We start from the raw sequence: 14,010 nt of genomic DNA, 5'->3' as shown, positions 1-14,010 counted from the left end.
TTCCAGCACACAACACCGACATGTTACTTTTTTTTTTTTTTTATTGTTTCTCTCCTCCACTTAGAATATAATCTCCTTGAGGCAGGGACTTCATTGGCTTTGTTCACCGCTGTACCCCCAGCCCCTAACACAGTGCTTGGCACATAGTAAACTCAGCATTTGGTAGATGAATGAAGGCATGAAAGAAACTAATAATGAGTGCTGTTTTCTAAATTCCTTCTGGATTGATGGAGCAAAGAGCCTCTGATAGATCTGAGGTTTGCCTATTAGTTTTGAGGTTAAGTTATAACATGCATGGCTCTCCAACTTTCTATAATTTACAGGGGGACTCTAACTTTTGGGTTCTTTAGGTGTGACTTCAGAACCAGCAAGCTCTAAGTTGCAGTCCTAAGAGCAGTTAGAAAGTCTCAGAAAATAGTCTGGTCTGGCAGGTTTATTATCCTGAATCGCGGTCTTCCAACGTGGGTGCAGTTTAGGTTAATGACTATTACTCCTGACTGAGCTGGTTGTCTCTTTTCCTGTTCGCTTTGTTGGAACGACTGTACCTGTCAGGCTTGCACGATCTGTTCATGACCCAGTAAAGAGTACCAGGCAGTTTGTTTTTTAACTGCCTCTTTACTATTCCTTTTCATCCTAACTCTACCAAATGTGCCAGGCCTAGATTATATGTTTAGTTAAGGACTTTTGGCAAGAGAAACCATCTCATTCTAGAGGAGATTTATCAGGGTTCAAGGGTGACTCATGCAGCCCAAGAACTGAGCCTTAGACAGAACCAAAACCAGGCTGGAGAGCCCTGGCAGCTCAAGGAAGGTTGGGCTGTTTTTCATCTCTTCCTCATTCTTTCTCTACCAACCAGACTTCCTGGTCCAAAGATGGCTGCTCGTGCTCTTAACTTCAAATGTAACTCCCAGTTATGTACAGTTATTCTGTCTGGCTGTCCACCCCTCTGTCTGTTTCTCCCAAAGTTTCTCTGGAAGGAAGCCATATTGGCCCACCCCTAGTCCAGGTAACTGTGGCCAGGTGGCAGTGTTATGTTGCTGAAACACTGCTGCTGGGAGTCCACCCTTGTTGATGGAGAATGGAAGGCAGGCAGGAGGGTCGTTTTAGCTGAATATTATCCCCAAATGTTACCTACAACATGTGGCAATAAGCTATCTCTTTCCTCTTATTTTTTAGTCACCTGTTGACCATTCTGAGGACACTGCTTCTCCAAGAGGACCCATTGGGGTCCTCCAGACATTGATGCCACTGGCTTGTCTCTTGTGTTCATCAGGTCAATCTATAGCTTTATTAATCACAATTCTTTGACTTGTGTATAGTGTTTATGATTTTTAAAGCATACTTTTATTATATTTCATGTGACTTTCACAATAACCTTAGAGGTCAAGTAGCTCAGATATTATTATCCACACCTGCAAATTGAGGATACATAAATAGAGAAATTAGGTAACTTGCCCAAGTTTGGGCAATGATGGAATCAAGACTAGAATTCATGCCACCTAATTCTTAGGTGTTTTTTCAGATTTTTTTTTTTTTTATTAGACTAAAGATTTACCTAAATATCTGCCAAGTGTCACAACATTCAATATATTTCTTTTTTTCGGTGGTGTTAAATTTTAAATTACTAATTTAGCAATTGTTTAATATTTAATTTATAAATATGTGTGTATATTAATTTAAATTGTACATATTTATTTTACAATTAATTATAATTCTTAAAAGTATTATTAATTATGAGATAATAGAAAAAATATATTGGTCTCTGCCCCGGGTTCTGTCACAAAACTCCTAAAACTCTTGTAATTTCCTAAGTGATAAGAGCACAAGGAGCATCTTTTGTTCTAATATTTGGTCTTTGACCTCAGTTCCTGACACCGAGTTCCTAAATCCCTTGGAATTTCCTCAGTGATAGCAGTGTCTTTTGTTCTAATGAGGTGACTCTTGGTGGACTCCTGGATGGGATCTGGCCACCAGAAAGACCAAGCCGTGATTAGAAACTTAAAGTTTCTGCCCCACCCCTCATTCTCTAGAGAGGGGAGAAGGGCTGAAAATGGAGCTAATGATCGATCATACCTATGTGATGAAGCCTCCATAAAAAATCCCAAAAGTATGGGGTTCAGAGAGCTTCTAGGTTGGTGAGCACATCGACATTCTGGGAGGGGGGGTGCACCCCAACTCCACAGGACAGAAGCTCCTGTGCTTGGGACCCTCCCAGACCTTGCCCTGTGTACCTTTTCATCGGTATCCTTCATCATATCCTTTATTGTATAATAAACTGGTAAACGTAAATAAGCGTTTCTCTGAGTTCTGTGTGCTGTTCTAGCAAATAATCAAATCCGAGGGGGAGGAGGTTGTGGGAACCCCTGATTTGTAGCCAAGCCAGATAGAAGTTGTAAGTAATCTGGGACCTACTACTTGCGATTGGCATGTGAAGTGGGGGGGCTATCTCGTGGGATCTGAGGCTAGCTCCAGGTAGATAACAGCAGAACTGAGTTAAACAGGAGGATGGTCAGCTGGTGTTACAGAATTGCTTGGTGTGGGAAAAACCCCCACAAACCTGGTGTCAGTGTTGTGAGTGTGCCAGTGGTGTGAGAGTAAAGGAGAGAGATGGGAGAAGTGTACGTTTTCTACACATTCAATGTTTTTACTTACTGAATTTTCTTATATACATCACCAGAGTTGTGTAATTCATGATTTACTACCATGTCTATGGTATATTCTGGAATGTAAGCTCCACAACAGTAGGGATCTGTGTCAGGGTTGTTCACTGATGTACCTCAACACCTAGAACAGGGCCAGCATGTCACGAACCCTCAAATATTTGTTGAATCTATCTTAAATCGAACACAAATGGATAAACGTAATTTGACACATTTTTAGTGCATTTAATTTCTTTGCTTAGTTCTCCCCAGTTCTCTACCCTGTTTCTCTAAGAATAAGACCTAGCCGGACCATCAGCTCTAATGTGTCTTTTGGAGCAAAAATTAATATAAGACCCCATCTTATTTAAGATCGGGTCTTATAGTAAAATAAGACCGGGTCTTATATTAATTTTTGCTCCAAAAGACGCATTAGAGCTGACTGTCCGGCGAGGTCTTATTTTCAGGGACACACGATATTCCCTCTCCCTCTCAGCCTCACCATACATACCAGGTAATCATATGTATCCATACACAGTGTTCCTATTTTATATACACATATATACACATAATGTACATGCACATACACATGCATATAGACTTTTTAGAGTTTAAAAAATGATTGTTTTTTAAAAATGCCACATTGTTGGAATAAATTTTCTTGTACATAATGCTTTAAGAAGCAACCTACCTGACTCATGGATTTAGCTATCTTCATGCACAACAGGAGAAAAGACAAAAGAGTACTAAGACTTCTAACAAATTAAAATGTTAATTTATGTACCATCTAGACTCAGATATTATCTGAGTTCTGTCGTCCATATGATCAATTAGCGTAATAGAACTTTAGCGGTTCAAGTCCATGTTTCCCAAAATATACATTAAAAATTTGAAGTCCTGATGTCTCAAGGAGACATACTCATGATTACTAAATCTGTGACTTAGGATTTCATTCTTATAAATGTTTGCATTCTCGTAGCATTATCTTCTAAATGGCTTCACTGTTTAGAATCTGCCTCCTTTTGCACCCACATCACCAAGCCTTATCTGTCCGGTGGTGAGCAGAAAAGCATGAGGGTGTTATTTCTAACTTTTTTTTTTAAACAAGTAATAACTCATTGTTGAAAAATTAGGGAATGCAGATAAGCAAATGGGGAAATAATCCCATCTCATAGGTATAATCACTATTAATCACTATTCATATATTTTACCTTCTTTCCTTCCTTGTTTTCTCTGAAGCTAATTGCATATTTTTCCGTATTTACAATACTGTAAAAATAATTCAAAAATCCATAAAATAATTTTCTTCTTTTTCCTTCCGTCTACACTCTTTCCCCTCTAAATATTCCAATCCCCACAGGTAACCGCCATTAATAGTTTGTTGTGCATTTATGCAGAATTTTTTTCTATGTATATACAAACATATATACAATTGTTTTTTTCAAATATAGGATCATATTTTACATACCGTTCTGCAATTTACTTTTCTCTAACAATACATTTTAAGCACCTTCTTATGTCAGTAGTTTTTGAGCTGTTTTTCTTTTTAATGGCTGCCTGGCATCTGATGGTGAGGATGTGTCATTTATATAACCATTTTCCTATGAGTAGACATTAATTGTTTACTATTACAAATATATCTGTAGCAAACATTCTTTGTGTGCCTTTGCAGCACTTCTGAGGATACAATTCTAGAAGTAGACATCCTGGGACAAAAGTCTGCATACTTTGGATATGCCGAGAGATCCCCCCAAGGGCTGATGTTCAGCCTGTCTCAGTGTGGCTGGCCAGTTCTCAGCGGCTGCTTCTGATTCGGTCTGTGCCATACACGTCGGAGATGTTTTGCAGGTAACTCCTCGATACCAAAAGGCTGCACCAATTAACACTCACTGTTTCTCCACATGGATGCCACATACCCCTCACTCTGCTGTGTACTACTGGGGACTTCATCTTTTTCATAATGATTTCAAAGACCATTCTCTAAATATATTTGTTACATATGTTGCAAAAGTCAGTCATGATTTACATATACATTTTTAAATTGTATAGCATCTTTTCACATTGAGGATTATTTCAATGTATTCAATCTGTCAATATTATCCTTTATATATTCTGAGTTTTGTATCATACTTAGCGTGGCCTTCGTCATATTAAAATTACTGAACCAGTATTCTATATTTCCTTTTATTTTTAAGGTTTATTTTACATTAGGGAAGTAATTAATCCACCTCAGATTTATTTGTTTAGCAGCTTCATTTTGATATAATTCACATACCATACAAATTACCTTTTTAAAAGTGTACAAAGAAATGCTTTTTTACTATATTCGTAGGTTTGTGCAACCATCACCACACTCTCATTTCAGAACATTTTCACCTCCCCTACAGAAACCCTATATGCTCACTAGTAGTCACTCTCTGACCTTTTGAAGACTGGGGATTTGGGGTTGAAGTACTGACAACCCCCTCTCAATTCCCCTGCAACCACTAATCTACTTTTATTTTTTTTGATGAGTTTTATAAAGATTATAAAGTTTTATAAATTATGAGTTTTATAAAGATTATTATATTTAAGGAATTAGTTTAAGTGGCTTCTTTTGTGAACAGTATTCCACTATAAATTATAATTTTAGCAACAGGAAATCAGACAGCTGTGACCTACTTTAAACATTTATTTATTTGTTTATTTTTTAATTAGTTTCAGGTGCACAAAACAATGTAATAGTTAGACATTTATCATTTATATCCCTCACACAGTGTCAATCCCCCTCCCCCCACCCACTATCCCTCTGACATCGCACACAGCCATTACATTTCCACTGTCTCTATTCCTAATGCTGTACTCCTCTTCTTGTAACTACATATATATCTTTTAGCTTACATATATATATATATATATATATATAAAATTGTAGTTGACATTCATTATTGTTCAGCTTTAGCTTCAGGCGTACAATGCAGTGATCAGACATCTACATCTTCCCTGAGGTGGACTAATCTATTTTTTGTCTCGCTAGATTTGCCTACCCTGGACGTTTCATATAATGGATTCATACAATATGTGGTCTTTTGTGAATGGCTTCTTTCATTTAGCATAATGTTTTCAAGTTTCATCCGTGTTGTAGCACGTGTCAGTACTTCATTTGTTTTTGTGCTGAATAGTTAATATTCCATTGTATACATATACCACAATTTGGTTATCCATTCATCACTTGGTAGACACTTGGTTTGGTTTTAGTTTTGGCTATTACAAATGATGCTGCTACATACATTAGCATAGGATTTTTGTGTGGAAGTATGATTTCAGTTCTTTTGGGTATATACCTAGGAGGGTGATATGGTAACGCTATTAGGTTGGTGCAAAAGTAATTTGCAGTTTTTGCAATTATTTTAAACCTTTCAAACTGCAATTACTTTTACACCAACCTAATATATTTAACTTTTTGAGGAACTGCCAATTTCTCTTCCACTGTGGCTGTAGCATTTTACATTACCACCAGCAGTGTACGAATGTTCCAGTTTCTCCACATCCTTCCCTATACTTGTTATTGCCCGTTTTACTCTCATTCTAGCCATCCTAGTAAGTATGAAATAGTGTTTCATTGTGATTTTGATTTCCATTTCGCTTAGGACTAATGATGTTGAGATATTTTCATGGGTATATTGATTGGCTCTTTGTATGTCTTCATTGGAGAAATGTCTATTCAGATCCTTTGCCCATTTTTAAATTGGCTTGTCTTTTTATTATTGAATTGTAAGAGTTCTTTACATATTCTAGATATAAATCCCTTATCAGATATGTGATTTGGAAGTATTTTCTCCCATTCTGTGTGTTGTTTTTTTATGGAATGAACTGGGAAATATTCCTTCCTCTTATATTTTTTGGAAGAATTTGTGAAGGATTAGTATTAGTTTTTGTTTTGTTTTGTTTTAATGTTTGGTAGCATTTATCAGTGAAGTCATCTGAGTCTGGGCTTTTCTTTGTGGGAAGTTTTTAATTAGTTACTAATCATCAGATTTATTTTACTGATGTTAACGTAAGACCCTAACTTAAATTATAAAAATAAAAAAGATAGCCAATTGTTCTAACACCAGATTATTACTGAATAATCTACTTGTTCCTACTAATTGCAAATGCAACAAAAACTTCTTTAGGCCATTTTGAATCTTGATTGCAACATTACTCCTGATGAGACACAAACAGAATTGGCTTTATCAGTGGCAGTAGTGTTGGTGCCTTGAGAAATTCTTTGTCCTGTTGGCATGTGAGGTTGGAAAACAGAAGGGACCAGGAATGGCTCACGACTTGCCTAAATCACCAAGGATTGTCAGTGTGGTCTGGACAGCTCACAGAGCCCACCGTCACCCCTAAACCTTTCCCCTGGTTGGAAGCATACCTTGGATGCTTGCCTGCCTATACTGCAGCAGAGAGCCAAGCCAGGCCAGAGGCCACTACCCCGTCTGCTGGCCTTGCTCTCGGGGCCTGGATCCTGGCCTTCAGTGACTTCCTGGACTTTGGAGTCAGCTTGCCGTTAGACCTACGCATCTTTCCTGAAACTCCCTGCATGCATATTCTTCTCAGACCTTGGACTTGGTCTTTTAACACACAGCAGAGTGTTTACTATTCCTTCCACACTTGGGAACAGTGAGCCCCGGATTCTGCTTTCTTTCAGATCCAGGACACTGATTCTACTAATTAGCAACTCTCTTCTTACTCCAGGTACCTGCCTCTGCTCATGCCTGAGCTCCTCGTTCTGACCCTGTCTTTCTGGACTCATCCCACAGGTGCTCATGATTCAGCATGAACATCCTAGTCTCACTCGGCACTGACACCGGGAGATGTGACCCTATGCTTGCTCCTGGATCCTCTGCTCTCCTGACACTATTGTATATTATAGAAGCATGTGAAGCCATGGGAATAAATGAGGTGGTGGAGAGCGAGGGTGAATAGTGAGAAGGGACCATGACAGGGTCCTATGGAACATCGACATTCAAGGCCAGAGAGGGGAGGAAAAGGGACCAGAGAGGTAGACAGAAAGCCAGCAGAACATGGTGACTGAGAAGTCAGGATGTGAGAAAGCTCCAGGATGGTGGGAGAGACAGTAGTACCAAGTGCTACTGAGAGAATTCACATAAGCTACAGATTGAGAAGTACCCAATGAATCCGGCAACACAAAGGTTATCGGTGACTTTAACAAACTTCCATGTCAGTGATCAGGTAATGCCACCGTTTAAAACTCTCAAGGCTTCCCAGGGTCCTCCAGATAAAGTGGCCTCACTCTAGCATCACCTCTCCCCACTGCCACCCACTCACCCCAGGCTCCAGCTTAGCTGAGCTGTTTGCATGGACAGATGTCAAATTCTCTCTCGTTCCTATGCTGTTCCCTCTCCCTGGAACCTTTTCCTCCTTTCAAACTGCCATATGTTCTTACTGACTAGCTTAAGTACCATCTCCTCCAGGAAGCCTTCCCTGACCCCCAGGGTGGGTTGTGTGGTCCTCTTCTCTCTTCCCATTGCATCGTGTGTTGGGATGAATAAGGTATATTTCCCCCCCAGGAGCCTGTCGTGTCTTCCTTGGTTCCCCAGTCCTCTGGCCAGGGACTGCCCCACTGTGTTCCCAAGCATGCAGGGAAGCAAGTCTCGTGATGGAAGTAGGGGTGCATCCAGCTTCCCTCTGACCAGATAAGTAAACATTTGCAAGCCAAACTGGCCAGCAGCACTGGAGTGGCTGTGTCAGCACCATAAGCCACAGACGTCTCTTTGGTCTTTGGTTTCATACAAGTCAGGTTTGTGGAGACCAGCGCCAGGACTGCAATTCCTGGTAACCTGGTGCTTGGGGTCATTAGGGTGCAAAATTCCCAGCACTGTCCATGTCAGAGGCTTTTCAAAGCACTACCGCATACACCCTGGCCTCTGCCTCTCTTTCCCTCCTACCTGCCTTCCTCCCTTGGGGCCCTTCCCTCCTTTATGAGTCCATCTTTCAAGCATGTGATAACATCCAGCTGGCTGACTCACATTTACTTCTGTAGTGATTAATCTCTGCCAGATCTTTCCTTGCCCCCTTGTCTCCTCCCCACCCAGCATTTACACTGTGAAAAGGTAACTGACTTTGGCCTCTCTGGTTGGGTTAATTCTCCAAGCACAAGCAACATGCTTTTCCTTCTTGTATTTGCTGAGCTCAAGCCTCGTTAAACTGTACTTGCTAATTGATTTAAGGGAAAATGGACTTTTATATTATTACTGACCAAGGAGGCAAGTGTTGGAGTGCTAGAAGCTTTCTTGAGCCACTCTGAGTATGATTCTTATGTGTGGAGGTGGAATTGTGTAAGATTTATCCTTTACACACTGCTTCCTTAAAATCCGATTCCAACTTATGAGGGGATCATTTCATAAATTATATAAATGCCTAACCACTACGCGGTACACCTGAAACTAATATAAAATAATATTGCATATCAACTATAATTCAAAAAAACATATAATCAAAGAGTGTAAAGTACAGCATAGGGAATATAGTCAATGGTATAACAGCTATGAACTGTATCAGAGGGGTAGTAGACTTGGGGGAGTTGTCACTTTGTGAGGTGTGTAAATGTCTAATCAGTATGTTGTTTTGTACACCTAAAACTAATAATAAAAATAAATAAATAAATAAATAAGTAAGTAAATAAAATAAAGGAAAAAAATAAAATGGAGGAAAAAAATCCGATTCCAAACTCTGGGCTCTGGTGGCTCCTTACTTGAAGGCGAGGCGCCCCCTTGTGGAAGAACACCGTCTCCTCAGACAGGTCAGACACCACACCACCTTTAAACCACACCTCGCGCCTTTAGGAAAGCCCTTCCTGAGCTTAAAGGGTGGAGTAACTCTGCTTTTAAAAACATGTAACATCATATTTTGTTTTATTCTTGATAATAAAACTGGGCCTACTCATGTTATAAAATTTAGCAAATACAGCAAACTATAAAAAAAGATAAAATAAAAAATCACCACAATCTCACCTTCCACGGTCACTGTTGTTATTTTGGTGTATTTTTTTCTATGAACATATATGAGCTATGTAAAGAATCTACATAAGGCTACATATGAAACAGAATTTAACAGGTGAGGTCATAGATATATTTTTGTACGTAGATGAATTGCACCTCTTAGCCGCAGTGTGGCTCAGCCCTATGCCTTAAAGTCTGAGAGCCCCTTAGCCCTGCAACCTACCCTCACCCCACCCCTCGGCACTTCCAGCTCCCCTATCCTGCTCTCGTTTTGTTTTCTTCAACGCATCACCTTTGACTTATTATACAATTTTCTTATTTCTTGTGTTTATTGTTTATCGTGTGTCTCTCTCTCACACTCTCAATGTAAGGTCCAAGAAGGCAGATCTTGTCAGTTTTGTTCAATGATGTGTGTATCCCAAATGCCTAGAGCAGTACCAAGTGTATAGTAGGTGTTACATAACTCTTTGTGGAAGGATGACTTAAGATTACTTATCTTCCATTTTTCATTACTAAAAACTATTTGTAAACATACATAATAATCAAAACTATAATATTCCATTTTATGATTATATCATGATGTATTTAACCATTTCCCTATTGTATGTCATTTAGGATGATTATAATTTTCCATCATGATACATAATATTTGATAGACCTGTTTGTACTTAAATCTCTGTTCATATTTCTCTTATTTTCTTAGAGTACATTACTAGATGGTCAATTTCTGGGTTGTATGGTAGTAATATTTAAAGTTTTCATACTGGCCAATACAAAGTTGATTTCCACAATGCTTGTATGATATAATAGATACCCAGTCTCACCCAAGTTTTGCTGGCATTGAATATATCCTCTTTTTAATCTTGGCTAATTTCCAGGCAAAAAAATTATTTTTCATTTTAATTTCCATGTGTCTGATTTTTAAAGAAGTTATAAAAATTGTCACAGGTATTGGCCATTTGTTTTTTTCCTCCTGTGATATGTCAATTTATATATTTGCCTTATTTTTTAGGGATTTGTTTTCTTATTGAACCATATGAGCTTTTTGTATTTAATATTAATGTTTATATCTTTAGGTATTACCTTTTGCTATATTTGTCACTCATATTTTGCCTGATTGTTGTTTAACTTTTAATTTAATTATAACTTTAAAACTCTGGGAGTTAAAAAGTTCTTTTTGTACTTAGCTCTATTGGCATTTTTTGTTTAATTTGATATACATTTCATTGATTTTATGCTTAGGAAATTGTTCTGAACACAGGGAAAGGTTTTTGTGTGGTCCTAATATTTATATTTAGTTCTTAAGTTAGTCTTGGTATATAGTGTAAGGTGGATTTCTCAGTTGATTTTCTCCCCAGATGATCAAGTTTCCAGTGGTACTTACTAAATAATTGTCTTTCTGGTTGATTTCTGATTATTTTATCATCATTTATAAAGTATTTAAATATATTTGGATTTATTCTTGGGATAGCAATTGATTTGCCAGTTTGTTGCAGCATTAATACTATATTGTTTTGATTATTATAATATTCAATTTTAATTTTTGTATTAAAATAATAATTTTAATGTTTGTATTTTCAAGTTTCTCCTCATCTTTCAAAAAAATTTTTTAGCTACTTACCACTTCCCAAAATTTTAATAAAATTCCAAGGAGATGATTCAATTCAGTTAATTTAATGCATATTTTTGAACATGTCCAGATTTACTGACACTTCCCATTTGCACTGCACTTTGCAGATTACAGCTCCTGGTCACTGGCAGTGACTTTATTCTCTCTGTTTTTAAGGAAGCAAAGGTGAAGTAATGTCGGGTTCTATTCTAGCTCTAGGAATGTTCCCTTGAGTTTTGGTGACTGGATGGTGGGAGAATATGGCTTCTGAAGCCACGGGTGTGGCTCTGGTTGCAGGAGGGGCCATGAGCCTGGACACACCTCATGGATTTTCCTGAGTCAAATCCTCAATTGGGTCAGGTCCCTGAATTTTCTCTGTTTTTACAGGGAGATTTGAATACAACTCCCAAACATGTTTGCCAAACTTGGAAATCAATTAGAACATTTTACATAAAAATCCAGATTTCCAACTTCTCTTGAAGAAAAAGTCAGAGGATGTAGGCATTTCTGGAACCTGGCCAAAGTCAGTGGGAACTGCCACTTTTAGATGAGTTATTCCCTGGCCCATGTCACTTACATATTTTCTTTGCTGGCCTTGTGCTTCTGAGGGGACAATCCCAGTGGCTTGCGGACCAGGAATGGAGCTCCAGTTCAGTCCCCACTTCATTGACTCCATCAGTTTGAATAAGGGAAGGAACATGCATCTAGATGAGAAGTGCCCTGTGAGGTTGTCACAGCTCCCGCCTCAGCTTCCCTGGGCGATGTTCTCATGGCCTTCCCAGCCTTTGCTCTGCTCTCCTCTAGAGAAGTGTATAATGTGCTACTGTTTTCATAAGATGAGGACTAAAACTATAGTAAAAACAACACAAAGAAAGGGTAAACCATAAAATAAAAATAAATTGTTATCTATGGGGAAAGAGAGGGAATAGGGTTAAAGAGACGGAAGCTAAAATTCTCTGAACAGACTTTATTTGTAGAGTTGGCTTTGGAACCATGAAAATGTTTGTATAATTGTAAAGCAAATTAAAAATTCCTAAACAATTAAAAGCAGCATGAACTTTGTATCAAGTTATAGTTCTTTATCACTAACTATCTAAAGAAGAACTTCTGCTAGTGACTTTAAAACAGTGATTTTATTGTATACATCCCTAAGGACAAAAAGAACTGCAAAAATATCCTAAACTGTTCTCAGTAATTATATCGTTAGTGATAGCATTGGTATTCTTATCTCAAGACTGCTGGATATATAGTGTGGGAAAAGTAAACGAATGTGTGATAAGAACTGGGATTTTCACCATGGGAGAAAAAAAGTGGAGGTGAAGAGCAACAAAGTTAAGTAAAAACCTTATAATCCTGTATTGGAAATGGAAGTATCAATATGAACTCCTAATGTATTTTATTTATCCATAGCTATCAATCTCTATGAATCATCTGTCTCTCTCTATCATCTATCTCTACCAATCTATCTATGCTACTGTGATTTGTAATAGGAAATATATATGTGGTAAGAATGATAAAGGTGTCTTGTTGATGAGGTGACTTTTGGACCCACCTCAGGATAGGGGCTTGCTTGCCAGGAGAGCCAACCATGTGATGAGAGGATTAGAACTTCCAGTCCCACCCTGTGACCTCTGTGAGGGGACGAGGGGCTGGCAGTTAAATCAATTGCCAATGGCTAATGTAATGGACTCCATAAAAACTCAAAGGAACAGGGTTTGGAGAGCTTCCGGGTCAGTGAACACATGGAGATTTGGGGAGAATAGCACACCTTAAGAGGGCATGGAAGCTCCACGCCCCTTCCCCATACCTTGTCCTATGTGTCTCTTCCACCTGGCTGTTCTGAAGTCATATCCTTTTATAATAAACTGGTGATCTGGTAAGTAAAATGTTTTTGAGTTCTGTGAGTGGCTTTAGCAAATTAATTGAACCCAAGGAGGGGGTCATTGGAAACTCCATCTATAGCCAGTTAGTGAGAAGCACAGGTGACAGCTTGGGCTTCTGATTCGCATCCGAAGTGTGTGTATGGGGGTTGGTGATGGTGGCAGTCTTGTGGGACTGAGCCCTTATCATGTGGGATCGGAGGTTGTCTCCAGGTAGATAGTGTCAGAATTGAGTTAAACTGTAGGACACCCAGCTGGTGTCACAGAGAATTTACTTGGTGGGGGGAAAAGCCTTCATGCATTTGGTGACCAGAAATGTCAGAAGTGAAGTGTTTTGTCTGAGTAGTAAAGGAGACACACAGGAAAGAAGGACACAGTTAGGGAAGAACTGGGTTTTTCCCTACGTAGGTGGAAAATGGAGGTTTTTCTTTGTACTATCATCTGTCATCTCTATATGTTGTCTTAGCTCTGAGCACTGAAAAGGCCTATATAAGAAAAGGGCTAAAAAAATATCATTTCTCATTCTCTGTGGAGTTTACTTTTTAGCTCTGTTCTCCTGGAAATCTGATAAAGGTGGAATGTCAGCTGTGTTACTAGGCAATATTGCTTGTTGTGATAAATATCACCACATCTGGACAGTGAGGACAGTGAATAAATTAGAAAGACATGGGGGGAAGCTGTGGCTTTGGAGTTCCCTGAGAACTATGACTCTTGGAACTGGACATGTCCCTGGAGGGGACATGGAAGCAAGCTAGTCCAATAAAATTGCTACTAGAGACATTGTTTCCTAACTGGGATATGAAGCTTTTATTCATTTTTTGTCTGAAACAAGGAGTTTAATTGGGCACCCTGTGTTTTATCTGGCAACCCAATGGTGGTAGGGGCTGCCTAGAGAA

The 14,010-nt window shown here is 38.8% G+C and overlaps 1 protein-coding gene across 1 annotated transcript in view; it reads right to left on the bottom strand.

The window, feature by feature from the left end:
* BCL2L10 (BCL2 like 10) overlaps nucleotides 1–14,010 on the bottom strand; it is an 88,133-nt gene that overhangs the window by 5,806 nt on the left and 68,317 nt on the right.

Source organism: Rhinolophus sinicus, linkage group LG03 (genome assembly GCF_036562045.2).
Source record: "Rhinolophus sinicus isolate RSC01 linkage group LG03, ASM3656204v1, whole genome shotgun sequence".
NCBI classification, from domain to species: Eukaryota; Metazoa; Chordata; class Mammalia; order Chiroptera; family Rhinolophidae; genus Rhinolophus; species Rhinolophus sinicus.
This window is presented reverse-complemented; position numbering and strand designations above follow the sequence as displayed.